A 13390-nucleotide genomic window follows, 5' to 3' on the forward strand; every position below is an offset into this window, starting at 1 on the left:
TGGACATAAAGAAGGGAACAGCAGACACCAGGGCCTACTTGAGGGTGGTGTGTGAGAGGAGGGTGAGGATTGAAAAACCACCTGTAGGGTACTATGCTTATTACCTGAATGCAAAATAATATGAACACCAAACCACCACAACACGCAATTTATCCATGTAACAAACCTGCACATGTACTCTGAACTTAAAATAAATTTGGAAAGGAAACAAAAGAAATCAGTTCTTAATCTGTCTTTACTTTTAATGTCATTCTATTTTTGCTGTTCTAGAGTTTTGGTAAAGCATGTATAGATATGTATTTTATTGTATCTATTTAAAACAAAAAAACATTTTTTTAGAAATGGGGACTTACTATGTTAATGGGGTCTTACTCCAGGCTGGAGTACAGTAGTGTGATCAAAGCTCATCGCAGCCTCAAACTTCTGGGCTCAAGTGATCCTCCTGCCTTAGCCTCCCAAGTAGCTGGGATTATAGGCACGAGCCACCACGCCCAGTTTTTAAAATTTATTCTGCTTGTAATTTGTTGTTCTTTCTGAATCTATGAATTTTGTGTTAAATCTGGAAAATTATCTTGCCATGTCTTTTCCCTTTCTTCTTCTGGAACTTCAATTAGACGTATGTTAGACCTACATGGGAGTCTCTTTAAGTTGTCTTTGACATTTTCTGTTTTTTGTTTCTTTATTTTACATCCATGGTTCTCAAACTATAGGTCGAGGAATACTGGGAAACCAGAGTGAATTCACAGGGACACTGTGGGAATGTTTCATTTTTGAGAGAGACATAGCTATTCATTGTATACTATGCAAAATACTAAAACTAAGTTGTTTGAGCCTAACTACTTGATAAAAGAAATGTCGGGTATTTCTTTTGCTCTAGGGGTACTATAAAAAAATTATTGAGGCACTAACACATGAATGGTGACATGAACCAAGGAAGTTTATGAATCTCTATTCTAGATTTTTGGTATTTATTTTGTTAAGATTATCTTCCAGTCATGAATTCTTTGGACAGCTGAAACTAATCTGTTTCGTATCCATCTATTGAAATTTTACTCTCATTTATTATGCTTCATATTTCTAAGAAGTTTTACTTGGTTACTTAAAAATATTACTGGTGGATTTTAATGTTTTCTTATTCCTAAATTATATTCTGACAGCCATTTTTATTTATTTGCGCATACCTATATATACATATTTTATATTCTGCTTTTGAAACATTACCCCATCTGTAGTTTTCAAAGTTCCTTTTCTACACTATACTATGAGCACTGACTTTTCTTCATGGTGGTCTGTTTCCTCATATACGTGATCAGCTACATGTTTTAAAAATTCGTGGAAATGTAAGCAATGCCTGCAATTAAAGTGCATGCCCTTGGTGAAGATTTGCATTGTTTTCCCCAAGGATTTAAAGTCTTACCAATAACCTATGTCCAAGCTTACAACTTATGGGAGCCACATAGGAGTTGTGAATTAACACTCATGGGAGAGCAGTCTTCAGTTAAGGATTCCAAGAAGCCTGTCTTTCCCCTCCATCCAGAGACATCTTCAACCCAAGCAAGTAGTCCCACTCTCTTCTTCTGCAAGGCCCATGTTCCCCCTTAACCTACCTCAGGATCTTGCCTTTACGGTCTGTGGCTCCAGGATGGACTCTGGCTGTTTTACCAAGTCCCAGGCTTTATCTCATATCCACACCCAATCCCTCAAATTTGCACTCTAGGGAATGAGGGATCAGAAACTGTCCTAGTGCAGAATTGGCTTCACCTTACCTTACCTTTCTGAAGTAATACTGTTTTGTTGCTTTGTGTTTCTTGAACTTTCCCTTGCTTTCTTGCCAGATCACTATGCATTTAAAAATACTTTAAATATATTTTTCACAGTATTTCTAAATACACTGGGATTATTTCTGTGTATGCCTCACCTTACCATATTTCCAGAAAGAGGAAAGCATGTTTTTGTATTTTTACACTGAGGAGAAATTACCTTTATAGTTAGATGGGATTACACTATTCACTTTGCTCATGAAAGCTCCCGGCCTCCTCACTCACGCCTTTGCTCATTCTGTTTCCTCTACTCAAAATGTCTATGATGTCTATGTCTGTGACACATTTCCGAGTCTTACCTATCCTCAAAGTCCAGAAAAATGCTGCCTCCTGCCTGTAGTCTTCCTCAATCTCCCCTGCAGCTTCTGAAGCTAAGTTTACCTGTATCTTTCCTTTGAGTATCTGTCACTTTCTCCCTCGTAGTGAATATTTAAGTATATCAGACCTTGCTCATTTGTAGTTATAGAAGTTAGTGCTTTGACTGTTTACAAAGGCTTCAGATTTCATCATGGATATTATATTTTAATTTTTGTGAGACCCAAATTTGCATTCGATACTCCATGGCTGAAGTTCAGAAGTGACTTCTATAGTTTGTAAGAGTAGCTGGGAAGGCCCAGGGAACCCATTACCAAGTTTATCTGCGTAGCCCATACATACGCTAAAAAGGTGGTCAAACTTTGGTTCTTCCAATGGGAAGGGGAAAAAAGTTCCTAATAAGAAAATTGGCTTCTACCGTTGCTAATATAAAAGAAGAGAAAAATAAGTAGATCCAATCAAGTGATGACTTTGGCCAGAAAAAAAATTTTATGTATACATATACACATATATATACACACACATATATATTTAATATATATTCAATATAATATACATTATATTATTTAATATATATTTTTTAAAATAATATTTAAAAGCAAAGATTCAGATTCTGCAGTAGTTCAGACATGAAAGGTCCACCATACATTCTGTACGGAAACTGGAAAAAGCAATTTATGAAGCTATTTTAGCAAGTTCTCTGGATAGTGCAAAAATTGTTCAAGTGAGAGATGGCCTAGTATAGAGTTTATGTTAATGGCGAGATTTATTTTAATAGCTTTATAAATTACTTGAGTTCTGTATTTATAGAATCATTAAGGGTCCAAAGGGGTCACTTATATTTTTCAGTTATATTTTATTGCATTTTATGTAGCAAATTATATGCTATAGTAAGATTCATGAATATGGGGATTGGTGAAGGTCTCAGGGTATATCGCTTGCAAATGTCAAGGATTTTATGAATGTTTATTACGTCCTGAAAGGTAAAATTCATGTCTAGCTTAACTTTCTCCCTGACTTCACCTAACAGTGCTTTTCCCGTAGTAGGCCCACATTTGTTGAAATGAGTAGGCATTTCATTTGTTGAAAGAAGAAAAAAAAGAAAGCTGTTCTTATCTTTACGTTGCTTTTCCACATTTTGGCATTTCTCCTGGGGTGAGTTTACTTAGGTGTTGTCAGAGGAGATAAGTGAGGTATACAGAGTCTCTCTTCAGTTTCCATGTGTGGAATTGTAACAAATAAATAACATCCTCATTCATTATTAATAGTCTTTCCAGAGATCAAAAAAGTGGATTCCAATTTCCAATGAATAATTCTACTGGCAATTATTTGCAGTTTAAATAAAAGGAAAGGCATTTTATGTGGACTATACAAGCAGTGGATAATTAAAATACAGTAACTGATTTACATAAATAATGAAGATGGGAAATTATCTCTGACTTCGTTTGCAAAACTCAATTTCCAATTCATCCCCCGTGAAGAGGATTAGCCATTTCCACTCTAGCCCCACCTCTCTAGAGGGGACAAGAGCACATTATGCATATCGCACAGTTTTTCTCTGGCAAAGGTGTAAGAGGGATCTAATTTCAGCTGTTCACATTTGAAAACAAAGAACTGAGCTTATATAGTTCCTTTAAAATTTTTTAATTAAGAGCTATAAATAATGATTTCCAAAATACACAGGTGCATTCTCAAACACACCCTCTACATGCAACCACATACAAACATATGCACAAAGTGCAGTCACAAAATACCCAGTTGAGGATTGCATAGTAGATGAGTTTTAAAACTAGCAGTAAATTGTTCATTCTCAAATTTAAAAAAAAAAAAAAAATGCTAACATACCTACTGCAACAAGAACAACAACAAAATACTACATTACTTATATTGTCACTTTCAAAAAAAAAAGAAGAAAAATAATAACAAAAACCTAGGAGCTGACTGTTACATAAATGAATGCAAAAAGACTGTCAAGTTTTGGTTCCTCCATTTGGTGTATTTTTGACTTGGCAAAATGAAAGATGGAATATAGTGAGGCAACAGGTAAGGAACTGTGTGGCCATCTTTCGCGATCAGTCCCCTCATCCCAAGGCTTTTATATTGATAGAATTCCCCTATTGTGACTTTAGTCAAAATCCACATATTGCATGAGTTAACAGTTTCACTCCGCTCATCTTTCACTTAAAATTTTCTCAGGATCTGGAGGTTCTGGGCTGACAAGCTCACAAATGTGATCTCAGAGTCCAGCATCCCACATTCAAGTTTCCACATTCACATTTGTGAGTGCCAGGATGTACTATGTCCTGTATCAAGGACTACTTGCAAAAACGAAAGAGCGTACAATTAGGGAAATATGGGTTTATGGCCCAGTTCCACTGCTTACTAGCTGTGTGACCTTGAATAGTTACTAAAATTGTCAGTTTCTTCAAGCTGTAAAGTGAGGATAATAATAGAACCGAACTTGCATGGTTCTTCTGAGGAGCAAGGGTAATACTTTATGTGAAAACCCCTGCATAACTGCATAACTCTAAACCTTTCAGTCCTTAGGACTCAGAGGTATGATGGAATGCTGTTCTATTTTGGTTCATTTATACACACTCATGGCTTCATTTTTGTTGTTGTTGTTGTTGTTGTTGTTTTCACATCAGATGGGTAATGTGCCGACGTCATAAGAAGGTTCAAGGGTGGCACATCTCACACATGCGTGTGAGCCCAGCCATCACACTTATGAACCACAGAAGCGCCTGCTTCATTTCTTTTCATTTAAGCCTAATGATTGTTTGAGTTTTTAGCACACCTATCTAATTTATATGACATCTTATTTCTCTGACGGTAAACCAACATTTATTTGTTGTTAACTGATGATGTTGCCTAATGATCAGGACCCAGATTGTAACATGTTATGTGTCAGCCAAGCTGAATGCTGTCATGAAATAGACACACAAAAGGGTGGAGCTTGTTCTGCCTGCCACAGACGGAAGCCATTATCAATAACCCAATAATATCAATAGAGCCAGGCGCGGTGGCTCACGCCTGTAATCCCAGCACTTTGGGAGGCCGAGGCGGGCGGATCACAAGGTCAGGAGATCGAGACCACGGTGAAACCCCGTCTCTACTAAAAATACAAAAAATTAGCCGGTCGCGGTTGTGGGCGCCTGTAGTCCCAGCTACTCGGGAGGCTGAGGCAGGAGAATGGCGTGAACCCGGGAGGCGGAGCTTGCAGTGAGCCGAGAATGTGCCACTGCACTCCAGCCTGGGCGACAGAGCCAGACTCCGTCTCAAAAAAAAAAAAAAAAAATCAATAGAGGCTGAGATGAGATGGCGGGCAGAAGCTATTTCCTCCACCTTCTTGGCTATCACCTTTTTGGCTCCTCCTGGGGAGTCAAGATGTGTTGCAGTCCGCAGTGTAAATGTTTCAGCATCATGTGCACTTGGGAAATTGCAGGTCCTTTCATAGAGAAATCCCACAGAAGACAATTAAGGCCTGGTACACATTTCCTTCAGAGACCTCTCACACCTCAGCCAAACGACTCCTCCCTTCCCCTTTAAATGCAGGATAACCAGAATGGATCACTTAATATTTGTTAAGCATGTCATGCACTTCAAAACCTCTGCAACCTCGCTCACCTCTCCCCTCTTGCCTGCGAACCTTGCAATGCCTTCTTACTCCTGATATCCACCCAAATTCTCTGACTGCAAACTTTGAGTCATCCTTGATTAAACCATTCAACAGTCACCTTATCTATGAAATAGTTTCCCACACCTTGCCTAATGGAAAATTTAGTCACTTTATCACCTTCTACCCATGGCTCTTTTTACATTATGAGGCATTTTTCAAAGTGCACACCAACTGGGCCTGCTTGCATAGGAGAAGGATCTAGATTGCATGCAGTCTCATATGCCATACTGCTACTCAGCCGGGACAGCGTCAGTCAGTGAATGTCAATGAGAGATACATGAAAGACCCTTTACCCACAAAGAGTTAGAAAATCTAAGCCCCTGTTCCTTAGATGTAAACTATCTTAAACAGATGAAGCTAAGGCTTGACTAAGAAAGTAAGCCTGAGCCACATGGGTTTACCTTTAGCCCATCTCAAACCCCATGAAGTGATAAGAAACCCACGTTGGGGGTCAGAGTGCAGCTCACAAGAGCACTGACAAAGAAGTAAGAGCTGTGCCAGTGGATGAAAAATGTTGATGATTGTCTAAACAATAGAAAGCAAATAGTATCAAAGTTGTGGGGACAAAAAGGGACAACAGATAAAACAAGAGTCCAAAATGCATGCAAGAGAGGGCTTGTGGGATGAGAAAGCCAAGGAGTGTGAGCAGGGGTTAACAGGGAATATAGCGGGCAGTATGGGTACATGCTGGTGTCTCTGAGGCTGCTAGTCTGTGGCGGTTGATGTTTGGTGTCAGCTTGACTAGATGGAGAACGCCTAGATGGCTAGTGAAGCATTGTTTCTGGGTCTGTCTGTGAGGAGACTGACATTTGAGTCAGTGAACCGGAACAGAAAGATCCCCCTCAATGTGGGTGGACATTCTCTAGTCAGCTGCCAGCACCGCTGGAGCAGGGCAGGAGGAAGAAGGGGGAGGAGAAGTTTGCCGCGTCTTCTGGCTCACTCTCTTCCCAGGTGGGCACTCTTGTTTCCTCTCCTCCTGCCTTTGGACATCGGACTCCAGGCTCTTCAGCCTTTGGACTCTGGAACTTGCACCAGTGGCCTCCCTGGGGCCCTAAGGACTTAGGCTCCAGTCAGGGGGCTGTACTGTCGGCTTCCCTTGTTTTGAGGCCTTTAGACTTGGACTGAGCCACTACCAGCTTCTCCCCCAGCTTGCAGATGGCCTAACTTGGTGGGACTTCCTCGTGTAAAATCGTGTGAGCCAATTCTCCCTAATAAACTCCCTTTCATGTATACATGTATCCTATTCATTCTGTCCCTCTGGAGAACCCTCATACGTAGCCCCTCCACCACTACCCCACTCCTTCACTTGACCAAGTCAAGCCTGTGGTATTTGTAGCACTGAAAAGCAGTTTGTGTGTGGGCACTGGCCCAAAGAGGCACCACAAATGGTGACCATGGGTCCCTCTGTTATGCCCAGACTGTTTGTTCCCCAAAGGGAGTCAAAGCCAAGCGGCAAGGATCTTTACTACAAGTTCGAACTTGGTCCCTCCTTTACACAGTATACAAGAGGGCCCCGAACAATGCGAGCGTTTGCTTTTTATAGCCCGAAAGTTGTAGGGGAACAAAGAAATTCTTTTGGCTCCTGCGCTTTCAGTAACCTTGAACGGCTGTCTCCTTATCGGAGACTTTCCAGGTGGTGTTTGTACTGAGCTCAGGGAGTTTGAGAGATATATGGTGGTGGGATGGGAGGATGGGATGGGTTTGGGCTAGGCTCAGGGAGTTTTGAGCCCGGGGCTGAGGAATGTGCCCAGCTCCTTTCACCTCCATGGGGGGCAGACCCAGCAACACAGTATGAGCCTCCTTCCACTGCCACACGAACCAGAACACCGGCAGGTAAACAGACCCAGGCCAGGAGGAGAGGGAAGTTTGGCAAAAAAACAAAAGGAAACACAGATAATCAAATCTTATTCTCCATTTGAAGGAAAACACGCTTTTTAATAAAGCAGCATTCATTAGAGCAAAGAAGAGACAAAGACCTTAAGCTATATTAACGTCCTTAGAGTTATTCTAGAAAAATGCTAAATCTTTAAACAGAAACAACTATATCTTGAAATTAAGAATGATCTTCAAAGTAAAACAATGGTAAGTGATAATGGTCTAAATATTAAAACATCAGGATGGCTGTAGATGAAGAGTAACAGCTAGAAGATCAAACTAAGGGTTTCTCTAAAAAATCATAAATAAGAAAGAAATAGAAAATATGAACAGAAAATTAAGAGATATAGAGGGGGTCTGAAAAAGAAAAATGAGCAGAAAAAAAGATTAAAAATATTTGAAGAAATTTACTTAGAGCTGAATAAATACATGGGTCTTCAGATTGAAAGGATCTACCTCATGCCAAAATGAGTTTTAAAAGGTTCACAACTTTCAACATTATGGTAAAATGTCAGAACACCATACATAAAGAAACATTTAAAAAATTTCCAGAGACAAAATAACAGATTACTTACAATAACATAGAGATTAAATTTACATCTTATTTTTTAACAGCAAAACTAAATGCTACCAGAAAATGATCCGAGATTGTTATTTTAAACCCATACTCCATACCCTGGCAAACTTGCATTCAAGTATGAGGACAAAATGAAGATTTTTGAACCTGCAAAGACTTGGAAATTTTGCCATCCATAAATACTTCAGGGAAAAAAATATATAAGGAAAATCCCATAAAATAAAAAACAAAACCAAGTAAAAAGATACAAGAAAGAGTAGTAATCAAACAAAACACTAAAAGTTATAGTCAAGTTTAAATAACTGTTGATGCTTGAGGTTTTAAAAATGTATAAAATAACCATCTGGAACTAAAATCCCAGATGTTCTCAACCATGGAGTTTGCCAGAGAGAGTGGTGAGAAGTGTAAGAATACTAAATTTTTTATTCTTATGTAAGAGGAAGATATAGATATTATAGCTGTCGACAGAATTGTTAAAATTGTTAAAAATATAAGTGTAACCACTAGAAGAATAGAAAAAGATATATAAATTTCAAATCACAAGGGAGGGAATATAATGGAACAAAATATAAAATCAATTCAGCCACAGGCAAGATCCAAACAAATAACGAAAAAACAAACAAACAAACCCAGTAAAGTTCAAGTATATTGGCAATCACACAAAAAAGTTCATTTTAAACTCTGAAAAATAAAATGCAGTTACATGTGGAGTACAAGAGGGCCCCTGAAATTAAAAGACACAGAGGGAATAACAAAGGATGGAAAAATGAATACTAGGTATGACGCAGTAAGAAATAGATATTTGATCCTTGCACCTTATTCCCTGTAGTTTCTGATAGGAGTGATGAGTATGCCTTTGGTTCTTGTGAGGTGACTCTTTGAGGGCCCTAGGTCACTTCAGAAGGGGGCTGCTTGCCGGGAAGGCCAAAGCATCATAAGCCCCTTGCAACTTTAAGCCCCCATCCTGACCTCTGGGGAGGGGAAAACAGCTGGAGATGAAGTTGATCCCCAATGGTCAACGATTTAATAAATCAGGCCTATGTAATGAAACCTTCATGAAAGCCCTTAAGTATTAACAGGTTCAGAGTGCTTCCAGGTGGGTGAACACATCAAGGGGCTGGGAGGGGGTGCACCCGGAGAGGGAGGGAGGCTCCATGCCCCCACACACCGCACCCCATGCCTTGCTCTTCTAACTCCTTCCATTTACTTGTTCCTGAGTTCTATTCTGTACAATCAGCTGCTAATAATAAATAAATAAATTTCCTGAGGTCTGTGGGCCTTTCTAACAAATTATGGAACCTGAGAAAAGAGTCGCAGGAACCCCGATTTGTGGCAGGTTGGTCAGAAGTATGGTGGAAACCTGGGACTTGTGATTGGCACCTGAAGCGGGGCAGTCTTGTGGGACTGAGCCCTTAACCTGCAGGTTCTATGCTAGCCCCAAATAGTGTCACAACTGAGTTGAAGCACTGGGCTCCCCGTTGGTGTCCGGAAAGTAAAAGATTTTTTTTTTTTTTAAGCCAACCTCAAGCAAACAAAAATAAAAACGAACAAACAAAACTCCACCATGCCACACCTAGACGAGTTTACAAGAAAAATTCCATCTGTTGCAGGGAATAGGAAATGTTTATGAGGCCAACCTAACTCTTTTTTTTTTTTTCTTTTCTTTTCTTTTCTTTTTTTTTTTGAGACGGAGTCTTGCTCTGTGGCCCAGGCTGGAGTGCAGTGGCGCGATCTGGGCTCACTGCAAGCTCCGCCTCCCGGGTTCACGCCATTCTCCCACCTCAGCCTCCCGAGGAGCTGGGACTACAGGCGCCGCCACCTCGCCCGGGTAATTTTTTGTATTTTTAGTAGAGAGGGGTTTTACCGCGTTGACGGAGATGGTCTCCATCTCCTGACCTCGTGATCCGCCCACCTCAGCCTCCCAAAGTGCTGGGATTGCAGGCGGGAGGCACCGCGCCGGGCCCAACCTAAGTCTTACACCAAAACCAAACTACAAAGAAGAAACGAAAGGAGCACTTTTTGTTAGGCGGGAATCCAGACCCAACATGGCGGCGTTACCCTGCCTAGCAGGCCTTTTGTTAGACTCCCCTCACCCTCGTACACACCCGCAGACTTACACGCGTCAGAGGTTCCCGCTGGGCAGCCACACTCCCCCGTGACCTGCAGCTCACCTGCATCCCACAAGTTCGTAAACAGCAGTTTCGGTTGACAGTTTCCAAAGACCCCTTCCTCGTGACCCTTCCTCAACTCCTGGGTTTCAAGACCCCCCAGGCCCTCTTTGCACAACCAGCTTCCCTCCCTCTCGGGCTATAAGAAGCCCCTACCCTCCTCCCTCAGCGCGACTTCCTCATCTCCCGCCTTTGGGCGGAGGAACCTCGCCTGCAAGCCCTAATAAAAGGCTATTCTCACTGCCATTTGCCATGTCTTCCTTCCTGTCTTCCTTCCTGGTTCGGCTCCAGCCTCAGTTTACCTTTACATTCTTTCTCTAAGATTCCTAAATAAAATGAGCAAGTCAAATCCAGCTACGAATTAAAAGAATATTATATCATGACACATTTAATTCAGGAATACCAAAATGGCTTAACATCAGGAACGCCATTACTGTAACTAGATATGATAATAGATTAAAAGAGAAATCCAATGTAATAATCTTAATAAAAGTTGAAAAGCATTTGATAAAATTTAATGACTATTCCTGAGTAAACCAACAAATTTTTGGCCAGCTAGAAATAGATGGAATGTCTTTAATTTTATAAAAGCTTTAAGCAGAATCCAGGCAGGGCGTGGTGGCTCACACCTGTAATCCCAGCTTTGGGAGGCCAAGGCGGGTGGATTAACTGAGGTCAGGAGTTCGAGACCAGCCTGACTAACACGGCGAAACCCCGTCTCTACGAAAAATACAAAAACTAGCCAGGCATGGTGATGCATGCCTGTAATCCCAGCTACTTGGGAGGCTGAGGCAGAAGAATTGCTTGAACCCAGGAGGTGCAGGTTGCAGCGAGCCAAGATCGTGCCATTGAACTCCAGCCTGGGCAACAAGAGCAAAACTCCATCTCAAATAATAATAATAATAATAAATAAATAAATAAAAATAAAGAAATATTGTCAACATTTGGCCAGGTGTGGTGGCTCACGCCTGTAATCCCAGCGCTTTGGAAGGCCAAGGTGGGTGGATCAACTGAGGTCAGGAGTTCGAGACCAGCCTGACCAACAGGGTGAAACCTTGTCTCTACTACAAATGCAAAAATTAGCTGGGCATGGTGGCAGGTGCCTATAATCCCAGCTAATTGGGAAGCTGAGGCAGGAAAATCTCTTGAACCTGGGAGGTGGAGGTTGCAATGAGCCAAGATCATACCATTGCACTCCAGCCTGGCAACAGGAGTGAAACTCCCTCTCAGGGGGAAAAAAAAACACACAGAAACCTACAGCAATTATGTGTGTGTATATATATATGTGTGTGTGTGTGTGTGTATATATATATGATTTCTATTAGAGCTTGGAGCAAGAGAAAACAAAGACCACTTTCTACATTACACTACAGGCTTAGCCAATAAAAATGTCAAAGTCAATATATAAATAATATAAATATCACAAAGAAACAGAAAATTGTTGTAATTTTCTGCGGTATGATTGCCTACATGTAAAAGAATTTGAGGGTTTTACAGGTAAATTATTAGAATAAGAAACTGTTAAAATAAGAAAGTTCTGTAAGGTGACAGACACATTCTCATCCATAAAAGTCAATTATTATGTGTTAGCACAAATTATAAACTAGAATTTGTAATTAAAAATAAATCCAGATCTATGCCTCTCTTTCTGTTACAAACACACACAGAGTAAAGTGCATTTGGAGAAGGAAAAAAAGCCCAAGAATGACATGAAAATTTTGAAAAAGAAAAAAATGGTAGGCAATTGCTCTATCAGTTTTACTATCACATGAAAAAAAAAAAAACTATTGTAATAAAAACAATTGGACTATTGATACGAAAAGGAAATACATGGAATAGAACTTAAGAATTAAGAAATAGATCCATGGATTCATGGGTATTTATTTTTGTTAAGGTATAGGATGTAATTTTCAAGTAAATATAGACAGGATATACTATTTATACAATTGTTTCATAGAAAACTAAACTACATAGATCTTCTATCTCACACTATATGCAAACTATACATTTTACAATTTCAAAAGGATTAGAGTTAAATAATAATAAACAGCCCTTTATGATTATTGTTGTGTTTTTGTTTGTTTGTTTTAAAAGTCTTGTTTGGGGAAGTTTTCCTAAGTAGACTTTGAAAGAATAAGTCACAGTGGAGAAAGTGGACAGATTTGATGAGAGAAGAATTTTAAACTTCCGTAACTTAAAAATAAAAATGTGTAGGCAACGTTAAAAAACACGCAAATGTCTTTGAAAGATATTTTCAACATACAAATAAAAGTTCTATATCATATATATGTGTATAAAGAACTCCCAAATTATTTTTTTAATTGTTAAAGAACTCACCAGAGCACAAATTATGTTAAAATGTAATTCAAATACAAATTTCAAGTGTTCAATAAATACATAAAAATGTATGTAGCTCTACTAAAATCAGTAAAATACTAATAATAATACCTCAGGTTTATTGAGTGCTTGCTCCTGGCCAGCCACTGTTTTAGGGTTTACTTGTGCTAATTTTGAAGCTTTACAACCAAGCTTTATAGTGAGTAGTTTTCCAACGGCAAAGAAAGGAGAGGTTGTCTGGAGAACCAAAATAACTTGCCCACAGATACTCAGCTAGTTGCAGTGGAGCTTGGGTTTAAACTGAATTTGACTAGGTCCTAAACCAGTTCACTACCCTGTCATGCTCTCATTGTTTTTGTTTTTTCAGTTATCAAATTGGCACAAGTCTTTTAAAAAGGTCGCTAATATTCAGTGTTAGTAAGGGTGAGAAAAACTTTTTATTCTCAGATATTCTTGGAGGCATTATAAATTGATAGTCTTTTTAGTGCAATATGGTAGACTCTTTAAAAACCGTTTAAAGCACACTACTTGACCCAAGAATTCCGCTTCCAGGAAAATAACCATTAAGAAACAGTTAACACATGCAAAAGGTATTTACAAAAGAATGCTTATGGCACCA

The 13390-nt window shown here is 39.7% G+C and overlaps 1 protein-coding gene and 1 non-coding gene across 4 annotated transcripts in view; both read right to left on the reverse strand.

The window, feature by feature from the left end:
* The window catches only part of OPCML (opioid binding protein/cell adhesion molecule like), a 1153441-nt gene that overhangs the window by 1043580 nt on the left and 96471 nt on the right, over positions 1-13390 (reverse strand). The window lies entirely within an intron of this gene.
* On the reverse strand, positions 4778-4879 carry LOC126936736 (small nucleolar RNA U13). The gene has a single exon (XR_007719553.1). It is a non-coding gene; the product is annotated as a small nucleolar RNA U13 (small nucleolar RNA).

Source organism: Macaca thibetana, chromosome 14 (assembly GCF_024542745.1).
Source record: "Macaca thibetana thibetana isolate TM-01 chromosome 14, ASM2454274v1, whole genome shotgun sequence".
In the NCBI taxonomy this organism is placed as follows: Eukaryota; Metazoa; Chordata; class Mammalia; order Primates; family Cercopithecidae; genus Macaca; species Macaca thibetana.